Source organism: Astatotilapia calliptera, chromosome 11 (genome assembly GCF_900246225.1).
Source record: "Astatotilapia calliptera chromosome 11, fAstCal1.2, whole genome shotgun sequence".
NCBI lineage: Eukaryota > Metazoa > Chordata > Actinopteri > Cichliformes > Cichlidae > Astatotilapia > Astatotilapia calliptera.
Window position 1 is genome coordinate 28776587 of NC_039312.1, and position 11331 is coordinate 28787917.

The window sequence follows — 11331 nt, forward strand, 5'->3', positions numbered from 1 at the left end:
TAGTTTGAACTTAAGCAGGTTGTCTTGACTCTATATACATGTCTAAATGCAAGGAGTTGATGCCTTGTGGTTGGCTCATTAGTTCTGTGTGGTGTGGGGAATTCACATCATGGACTTCCAGCTGGCAAATCTGCAGCAAGTGTAAGATTCTATCATAATAATAGTAATCTCAGGAATATTTCTTGGACCTTGTTGAAGAATTAAGGGAGTTATAAAGACAAAGCCAATGTCATCTCAGGACAAGCATCGCGTGCCTAATAAAGTGTCCAGTGAGTGTATATGACAAAAGCAGAGGTTAGTTAGAAGAGACAGAGTTACACTGGTGAAGCAGCAGTTTACTATGATGCTCTGTGGTATTTCTCAGTGTACAAGTCACAAGAAGTGTCTAGTCACTGGTACATAAGAACACCCTGTCTTCAGTTTGAAGCCATATATGGAATCATCTTACATTCTCAGGCAAAAGCAGAAGCTGGTATAAGACAGACTGGGCACTGAGGAAGTTTATTATGATGCTCTGTGGTATTTCTCAGTGTACAAGCCACAAGAAGTGTGTCTAGTGACTTGTAGATAAGAACACCCCGTCTTCAGTGTGGAGCCATAAAAGAATGTAAGATTCAACACATCTCACATCCTCACGCAAAAACAGAAGCTTATTGCTATTATGATAATTATTATGTTCTATTGTTTAAACACAGTGCTATTGCTCAGTGTACAAGTTCCAAAGAACTCAGCAGCAGGGCGGTAACTACGGCAGAGGAGAAGGTCATATTAAGAACTAACAAATGAACACAATCAGCAGTTAAGCTGAGCTTTTCAAATGCAGTGTATCAAAAAAGATTTTCTAAAACTCAGGGCTATTGATGTGAATCAAAGTCTGCATCTCTATGTGATTACTGTTTCAAGTCATGTTGGTTTAGGTGATGTTTTCTTCAGTAATAGTAAACAGTAAAAAAAGACTGTAAGCAAATCCAGTGGGTCAGATACTGAGATATGTGCTGCCACATCAAAGGCAAACTTTCCCTGTACAATCTAAGGCAAAGTTCCAGAGAAAAAATACATTTTTAAAAAGAGCTATGATGTCTCCAATTAGATTTAAGATGCTGAATTCTGTCAACATTGAGCAAAAACATTTTGTTCATTCAGAATGACCCAAAGTCTACGAAAATTGTGGTTGTTTGAAAACTGCTTAACTCCAATTACCCTTTAAACTCTCAGTAAAACAGGACAAGGAAGCTGCACGTGAAGAAATGAAGGTTGAAAATAAAGCAACTCAACAAGCTCCTGATACAAATGGTGAGTTATAAAAAAACTTTTTTTTAAAAAACCGACGACAACAAAAATCAAACAAAATCACTCTGTGTTAACACAACTGGAAGGAGGGATGGGAATCGAGAACTGGTTTCCAGTAGTCCAATTCCCTGGGATTGTTAGTCTGCCTGCCCATCAATCACACTTATCAGTTCTTCTGCTCTCAATGCGATCAGCTGATGTTACTTTGTGCATCGTATGAAAAGTATGAGATCCACTATTATTGGAGTTTATTCAGATCATGGGCCTTGTATTTCAAAGCCCACCCTGCTACAATGACACACATTCTCACTGATATTTTGATACACCTGCCATTTCCCACACCAAGTCATTATTTCATGCCAACACCTTTATTTTGTGAAAGACAGGTTAGATTTGTAAATCTAAAATTAAAGCTCTCAAGTTGACCCAAGCAATTTAAACCTCCAAAATTAATGTTAAAACATTTTATTTTGATTAAGGAAACACAGTTCTTCAATACGAAACATGACAAAATTCTCTCTCCAAGAAAGAAAGAAAGAAAGAAAGAAAGAAAGAAAGAAAGAAAGACTGAGCATTTGTCCAGAAGAACATGAAATTACAATAACAATTGAGGGCAAAGCAGAACACAAGATGAAAGGAAATCATAATATAATTAAGATACAATGAACAATCTTGTCTTGATGCATGCTCAATCAGGAAATCCAAAAAACTTGATTCTGTTCATCTGGACGTCGCGTTTTCATTGAGAAAAATGTTTCATTACTCATCCAAGTGACTTCTTCATTCTCAGCTGAATGCAGGTTTCTCCAACTTAAAAACACTACATTTGCATAATGACTGAAACTAGCACCACTGACTACAATATGCATATTGTAATGAACACTGACCAGTGATAATTGATGAAACCATGGTCAGACATGCAGTCAGCTGAGACAGATCGGGAGACATTGTAGCAAAGACTCCTGTAATACTTTAGTTTTCCTTCTTCAAGCTGACAACAGCAGGAAAGATCTTTGTTAAAACAGCATTTATAACTTTTAATTGACTGGCGTTCGTGCATCAAGGTGTTGCACTAATGTGTTTACTACTTTGAGGAAACTGAAGTAATACGAAATTCTGTCTATAATCAGATCTGCCTCCAACATTATGTTTAATTGGATATTATAAGCTCTTGACATAGATTTTTCATAAAACAGTTTTGAATAAATTACCAGATGTCAGTCATATTTTTGTTCATCTCTGTTCCTGGACTTTGTAAAGCAATTCTTACCAAAGGCCATTTGTGGACAGAGTATTTAAAACAGAAATGTACCCATGAAAAGGAATTAAATGTTTAAAACTGTGTAACCTTTGACTGAAAATAAATAAAAATATTATACAATGGACTACAAGTTTTTGACCATGTTTCTGAATTTTAGGGTTTTTCAAACAACATTTTTTAAGATGTAATATCTCCCACAAAGATACAAAACAGAAATGACAAAAGCTGTCATTGACCCTGAGTTTTTTGTCTGAGTTTGGAGTTTTTGTGTTTACATTTTTGTCTTTTTCTGTATATATAGTGTTCTGAGTTTTGGGGGTCTGTATTACATTTAACAAGGTTTAGCTTTAGTTTTGCCTTCAGGTTTTCTGATTTAGTTTTCTCTGTGATTATAGATTTGTTCCAAAGTTAAATCATTTCTTTCTGCCTCCAATATGTAGTTTGTGGTTGTACATAACAGAACAATGCTTAAATAATAAGGGATCTTTGACACATTTCATTGTATTCTAAAGAAAACTGTGAATAATTTTGGTTGTTGAAATAACTTTTTTTTTTGCCAGATAAGAAGTCATCTTGTAATAAATCTTTTCCATCACTAGCAACATGCTGGGGAATTCTGTTACTAATTATGGTCCTTCGATTCTACTGTGAGTATAACTTTAAAACTACACTTTGGTCTGACGTGTGTAAGGGCAAAGTAGTGTGATGTTTTATATTTGATTGTGTTTTTTTAACAGTTATTGTTACACTAATTTACAAGAAACATATAAATATATTCAAACCCAAAACCAAGTGCTGTTCTTTGTGACCTTATAGTCTCCACAGTTTTAGAAAAACAGATCGCAAACTTGACTGAAGAGACACAGACGCTCAAAAAGAAAAATGAGGAGCTGGAGACAGAAAAGAAAAAACCTAACAGAAATAATACAACAGATGACGACACCATGGATTGAGCTCAATGTTAGTCGAGCTCAGTGGAGCATTGATGCCTACTGTCCCAAAGAAAAAAATAGTATGTTCCAAATATATTTGTACAAAATTACCTAATTTAACATAGATATGCACTGATGTTGTTTATTAACCGTTCTCTATTCTTGCAGACAGAAAATGTAATGCTTGTCAGGCTGGCTGGTTATATTTTGAGTCCAGCTGCTATGCAGTTAATAATGTTAAACGTGCTGAATGGAAAACCTGGGAAGAAGCTCGAGTTCAGATTTAGCTGTTGTTATTAATGAAGACGAAAAGGTACTGAGAGAACTGTGGGACTCTTTATGACAGACTTCATGAAAATAAAAATATAATCTCTTTAGCTTGAAAGCTTTCTTAGAGCAAATTGTTTAAATAACTCTGACAACTTTCTCTTTGTCCTCAGAAAACTGTCAGTAAAAAGAGTTGGAAATATGATGAAAACAAAGGATACTGGATTGGTCTGAGAGTTGAAGATGGGATATGGAAGTGGCTGGATGGAAGGAATCTGACTAATAGGCAAGAGACACTTTGAATCAATAGAAATTTCAAGTATTTCCCAAATCTGTGATAAATCAATTACAGTGTACCAGTGTCCATCAGCCTTGAGCAGATTTGTTGTTTTCCTCAGCTCCTGGATGAATCAGCCTCCTTCTGATGGTCACTGTGCAGTCTCTGTACAAGACGAAGGATTTAAATCAGTGAGCTGTGCTGAGAAGAACCCATGGATCTGCAATAAGAAAGCTTTGTCTGTTTGAATACTGCAGTAAAACTTCAGAGGACTTTTGGATAGTCTCAGTCTCAAAATATAATATTAATGATGATATTATTAACTGGTCAACAGAGGGTACTGCATTACTTCAGATCAAACAGTTGTTCCCTGAAGTATCTGCACTGAGATTTTTTCATGATTGCAATGATAGTTATTGTTAAGCTATGTTATATTAATGACAAATGTTTTAGTCAAGCCAAGAACAACACTGTTCAAACTACTGTAACATGTAGAAGAAGGACAGCTGGCCTCTACATTTGGACTTTGTTAATCAGTCACAGTGTCAACATCAGCTACAGAGCAGCAGAGAAGAACAGGAAGTTCAGCTTATAATTGAAGTCTCATGTTGTGTATTTTGCATATTGTTATCATATCAGCTTGACTTTTTTTTAGTGTTGTTAGTAAAGTTTTGATTTTATTCATTTACATTGATTGAAATGAAATTATGGATCCATCCTGCTTTGTATCACCAGCTCAGCCTGGTGGTGGTGCTGTAAGAGTTTGGGGGGTATTTTCTTGGCACACTTTGGGTCATTTATGCCAACTGAGCATAAATAAAAATGGCACAGTCCACCTGTGTATTATTGTTGAACATGTCCATCTCTTCATACCCACAATTCTTTTGGCTGATTCCAGCCAGATAAAACACTATGTGAGTTCACTATAGTCAAACTGCCTCCACAGTCACCAGATTTCACTCCAGTATCAACCTTTCAAAAAGATTTTGAAAATATGTTTTTTTATTTGGAATTTGAAAAAGCTTTTTTAAATGAGTTAAATGTTAAATGTTTTTATTCAGAGGTTAATTTTTTTAGTAAATAGTTGATTTAAGTATTTATTCATCGATGAATAATTCATTTTGAAATATTGATTTATAAATAGTGTTTTTATTCAAAATTAAATTATTAAAAAAATAACTTACTTTATTACTGTTTAAATAAATAGAAACATTTAGAACCCATTCATAAATCGATTTACAGATGCACATTATATTACACAATATTATTGTTTTAGCACAGGAGTCTTTATTTCTCTTGTGGTCCTACATAAAAATAGCACAAAGTATGTGGAAGTAGTCAAAGGCCAAAAAATGTGCGGAGCACAATTTCGTGAATGCTAGCTTGAATTTACATTTAAATGCTGTGTAACATTCACACAATAATGTTCCTCTTTCTCTTTATTATTCTAGTTGCTTCTGCATGTTTGTGTGGCTTTTAACCACTTCCACATACTTTGTGCTAATTTCATGAAGGACCACAAGAGTCTCGCACATCGGAATAAAGAATCCTGCGCTTCACAGCATTAACACAACTAAATCTAAAGTTGACTAAGCTGACTAAAGTTATCATGTTTTTAATGGTGAGAGCTGCTCCACATGGTTTAAAAAGTGTCTTATTTGCCTTGACACATGTATTCTCTTCCCCACAAGCATCAACATTTTGTGATTTTTTTCATGAAAAACAGGGAGCATGGGAGTTGGTTTCCTTATTTTGAGGCTTAGTTTGAACTTAAGCAGGTTGTCTTGACTCTATATACATGTCTAAATGCAATGAGTTGATGCCTTGTGGTTGGCTCATTAGTTCTGTGTGGTGTGGGGAATTCACATCATGGATTTCCAGCTGGCAAATCTGCAGCAAGTGTAAGATGCAATCATAATAATAGTAATCTCAGGAATATTTCTTGGACCTTGTTGAAGAATTAATGGAGTTATAAAGGCAAAGCCAATGTCATCTCAGTACAAGCATCACGTGCCTAATAAAGTGTCCAGTGAGTGTATATGTCAAAAGCAGAGGTTAGTTAGAAGAGACAGAGTTACACTGGTGAAGCAGCAGTTTATTATGATGCTCTGTGGTATTTCTCAGTGTACAAGCCACAAGAAGTGTCTAGTGACTTGTAGATAAGAACACCCCGTCTTCAGTGTGAAGCCATAAAAGAATGTAAGATTCAACACATCTTACATTCTCACGCAAAAACAGAAGCTTATTGCTATTATGATAATTATTATGTTCTATTGTTTAAACACAGTGCTATTGCTCAGTGTACAAGTCCCAAAAAACTTAGCAAAGTCTGCATCTCTATGTGATTACTGTTTCAAGTCATGTTGGTTTAGGTGATGTTTTCTTCAGTAATAGTAAAGAGTAAAAAAAGACTGTAAGCAAATCCAGTGGGTCAGATACTGAGATATGTGCTGCCACATCAAAGGCAAACTTTCCCTGTACAATCTAAGGCAAAGTTCCAGAGAAAAAAATACATTTCTAAAAAGAGCTATGATGTCTCCAATTAGATTTAAGATGCTGAATTCTGTCAACATTGAGCAAAAATATTTTGTTCATTCAAAATGACCCAAAGTCTACAAAAATTGTGGTTGTTTGAAAACTGTTTAACTCCAATTACCCTTTAAACTCTCAGTAAAACAGGACAAGGAAGCTGCACGTGAAGAAATGAAGGTTGAAAATAAAGCAACTCAACAAACTCCTGATACAAATGGTGAGTTGTATAATAAAAAAAAAACCCCAAAAAAACGACAACAACAAAAAGTGTTAACACAACTGGAAGGAGGGATGGGAATCAAGAACTGGTTCCCAGTAGTCCAATTCCCTGGGATTGTTAGTCTGCCTGCCCATCAATCACACTTATCAGTTCTTCTGCTCTCAATGCGATCAGCTGATGTTACTTTGTGCATCATATGAAAAGCATGAGATCCACTATTATTGGAGTTTATTCAGATCGTGGGCTTTGTATTTCAAATTTACACTCTTTCACATTTGTAATTTCCCAAGCATGTCTATTTGATAAGCTCTTAAACCTTAATTATTTCTTGAGAGTTGTAATGATCTAATAAAAAACTGACAATGTGTATAACTACACTCAACAAAAATATAAACGCAACACCTTTGTTACTGCTCCCATTCCCCATGGGATGGACGTAGAGACCTAAAATTCATTCCAGATACACAATATAACCATCCCTCCCAAACAGTGGTCACAAATCAGTCCAAATGTGTGGTAGTGGGCACATCTGCTATATTGAGATAATCCATCCCACCTCACAGGTGTGCCACATCAGGATGCTGATCTGACATCATGAGTAGTGCACAGGTGTACCTCAGACTGCCCACAACAAAAGGCCACCCTGGAATGTGCAGTTTTTTGCGCTATTGGGGGTCTGGGGACCCAGAACCAGTCAGTATCTGGTGTGACCACCATTTGCCTCATGCAGTGCAACACATCGTCGCATGGAGTCTATCAGATTGTCAATTGTGGCCTGTGGAATGTTGGTCCACTCCACTTCAATGGCTGTGCGAGGTTGTTGGATATTCGTGGGAACTGGTACACGCTGTCGTATACGCCGGTCAAGCACATCCCGAACATGCTCAATGGGTGACATGTCCGGTGAGTATGCTGGCCATGCAAGAACTGGGACATTCTCAGCTGCCATCTGCCCTGAACAATGTGAACCATGATTCATCCGTGAAGCGCACACCTCTCCAACGTGCCAGACGCCATCGAATGTGAGCATTTGCCCACACAAGTCTGTTACGGCGACGAGCTGGAGTCAGGTCAAGACCCCGATGAGGACGACGGGCATGCAGTTGAGCGTCCCTGAGACGGTTTCTGACAGTTTGTGCAGAAATTGTTTGGTTGTGCAAACCAATTGTTCCAGCAGCTGTCTGGGTGGCTGGTCTCAGACGATCTTGGAGGTGAACCTGCTGGATGTGGAGGTCCTGGGCTGGTGTGGTTACACGAGGTCTGCGGTTGTGAGGCCGGTTGGATGTGCTGCCATATTCTCTGAAACGCCTTTGGAGACGGCTTATGGTTGAGAAATGAACATTCAATGCACGGGCGACAGATCTGGTTGACATTCCTGCTGTCAGCATGCCAATTGCACGCTCCCTCATTGCTTGTGGCGTCTGTGGCATTTTGCTGTGAGACAAAACTGCACATTCCAGGGTGGCCTTTTGTTGTGGGCAGTCTGAGGTACACCTGTGCACTATTCATGATGTCAGATCAGCATCCTGATGTGGCACACCTGTGAGGTGGGATGGATTATCTCAATATAGCAGATGTGCCCACTACCACACATTTGGACTGATTTGTGACCACTGTTTGGGAGGGATGGTTATATTGTGTATCTGGAATGAATTTTAGGTCTCTACGTCCATCCCATGGGGAATGGGAGCAGTAACAAAGGTGTTGCGTTTATATTTTTGTTGAGTGTACATAAAATTAGAGTTTAGGCCAGAAACATAGAACTAAACCAACAGGAAATGTGGTTGTAGGGAGGAGGGTGACATTCTAGTCTGTCTTTAGTAAGCCCCAGTCAACATGAGTGTAACACTTGTTACCAGAACCCTGGCATGACACACACTCAGAGACCGTTGGATGAGTTTGAGTGCACTTTTATTAACAGTGTTGAGAGCTGGAGGCTCTGTGGAATCTGTAGCTTCAGCTCAGCTCTTGTATGCTTCTGCTCCACCAGCCCTCGGCAGCTACTAGAAATATGGAAGTCTTGGTTAGCATGATGAAAATCAGCTGTGCCAGCCGGCCTTGCTTGGCACTGTCCCGTGAACCCACATCTCCACCCTCCCTGCAGGATAGCCTCAAACCACCCCCTCCTACAACAAGGCATTATTTCATACCAAGACCTTTATTTTGTGAAAGACAGATACGATTTGTAAATCTAAAATTAAAGCTCTCAGTTGACCCAAGCAATTTAAACCTAAAAGAATAATGTTAAAACATTTTATTTTAATTAAGGAAACACAGTTCTTCAATACAAAACATGACAAAATTCTCTCCCCTCCCGGTTACAGAAAGAAAGAAAGAAAGAAAGAAAGAAAGAAAGAAAGAAAGAAAGAAAGAAAGAAAGAAAGAAAGAAAGAAAGAAAGAAAGAAAGATTTTTTTGATTTTTAAAAACACATTTATTACCAATAAATAAACATTAAGACATCACAAGTTTTGTCACAGGGGAAAAAAACAAAAAAACAAAACTGTCACATGAACATAGGGCTGAATTACAAATGGCCATCTATAACAGAACACACCACATTCTTAAAACACCACTGAGAAGAAAAATATGTTAAATTATCCATCAATGAGTAAAACTGAAACTCTGCTTTAACTCTATATTTAACCAGCAAAATGAAAATAGTTTAAACCCTCTTCTTTGAAATATTATCAATTAGGGCAGGGCGATATGGCCAAAAATATATATCACGATATATATTTGAAAATTTGCGATAACGATATAACTGACGATATAATTTCTGCGAAACAAAATACAACTCCACAACTTTACTAGCGCAGAAAACCCCCATCCATTTATTTTCACTTAAACAAGCAGCTGTTTTTATGTGCATTAAACCTATATAAAAATGTAACAGTGCAAATGCAAATTCCTTGCTGAAAGTTTAACTTCTTAAGCCCCAACGCCCCCTGATACGGGGGCAAAAGGCAGGAGATCAGGTAGGCTTGGGGCTTAAGAGGTTAACCAAAAGGCATTTCCAGTAGAAATGGGCTGACATATCCTGAGCATAACCATGTATAATATCCACTGAAGTTAAAAAGAGGTGCTTTGCAATATTACACTGCAGTGTGCCAAATAAAAAAGTCAAATGTGTATTTTTCGGACCATAAATTGCACATAAGGCACATTAAGCGAAACAAAGCAGTCAGATAAATCAAACTTTGTTCAACTCATTCTTCTTGCTTCCTCCACTTCCGTACTTTTGATTCATTAATGCTGTTTTCTATCACAGCTGCTCTATTCCCATGTTGTTGCAGTATAGTATAGTTTAATGCTCTCATATCTTCAGCATCTTAAGTAGATTATACTGCACAGTTTTCTCATCAATAAAAGAATATTTACTGCATCAGTTTGTCTTCATTTCATCTGAAACACACAAGGATCAAATCTTTGACTTTATGTTTGGGATATTTTCCTTAAATATAACTAAAGCTTTCACACAGGGTCATAAATGATATGAAATAGAAATAAATACCTTGAATTTTGACTGAAATGTCATATTTGATTCCACCACTGAGCTTTCTTTTTCCAAAAAATGGTGTGTATATAGTAAAATATCAATAATGTCACTCCTGTTACATTTGTACCATCAAACTGAAATGAGACTAGTGTCAGCAGCTCCACTAGCAAACTGTTTTACAAGCTAAACTTAGCATCATTGTTGTCTAAGGGGACTCCCATCACACGGAGCTGAAACGACAGTTTTCACATATAAAACAGTTTAACTAAGAACTGGGTACTTTTCTGTTGAATCGTTTTCATGATGTTCGTTTGTCGGCTGCGCTCAGACAGGATGGAAATAAAGGTTTAAAAAGACCTCGAGTCCTTTTTCATGTACTCGTGGTGGCTGCAATTACTCAAACCTTCAAAACACAAAACTAAAATGTTGCCAACTGATTTGGTAAAGAGAATTATCCAAAGCAGACTTCAGGTTTACCATCATTTATGATATTCTCTTGATCTTACACATAATCAGATATGAGTCCGAGTGCTCTGTCATGTGGATAGTAAAGTTTTCCAAGTCCTAACAAGAAGCAAATCTAAAAGTTTCCATCGAATGAAACTAAAAACTGAAAATAAATAGAGGAGCACTCTCTCCTTCCTATGCACCCCCGGCGTCGAGCAGAACAGACCCACGCTGACACCTGGCAAAGGTGGACTTCTAAGTCAACACGGGCAACGAGCTCGCATCCGGCTGCCGTGGCAACACCGTTCACCGTGTGATCACTGGGACAGGTATGTCTTGTATCAACATCATCACCTGCAGCACATCCAATTATAATATTTAAAAGCTTTATCTTTTCTTTTAAATTCCTTGGTATTTATTTGTGAAGCACTTTGTGATCTTCACATTGTGAGGCACTACATAAACAACATTTACTTACTTTCAGTGAAATTTAGTGGTAACTTTAAAATCATTTTATTTGTCTCGAGCCTCCATCTTTGGAAGTGGTGCTGTGTGAGACTCTGAAAGCAAGTTTTGCACTTTTAGAGGAGATGCACTAAAACTGTAA

At 37.4% G+C, this 11331-nt stretch overlaps 1 pseudogene; it reads left to right on the top strand.

The window, feature by feature from the left end:
* The first annotated feature begins 740 nt into the window (after positions 1–740).
* Positions 741–4547, top strand: LOC113032260 (C-type lectin domain family 4 member G-like; annotated as a pseudogene).
* Positions 4548–11331: the final 6784 nt, after the last annotated feature.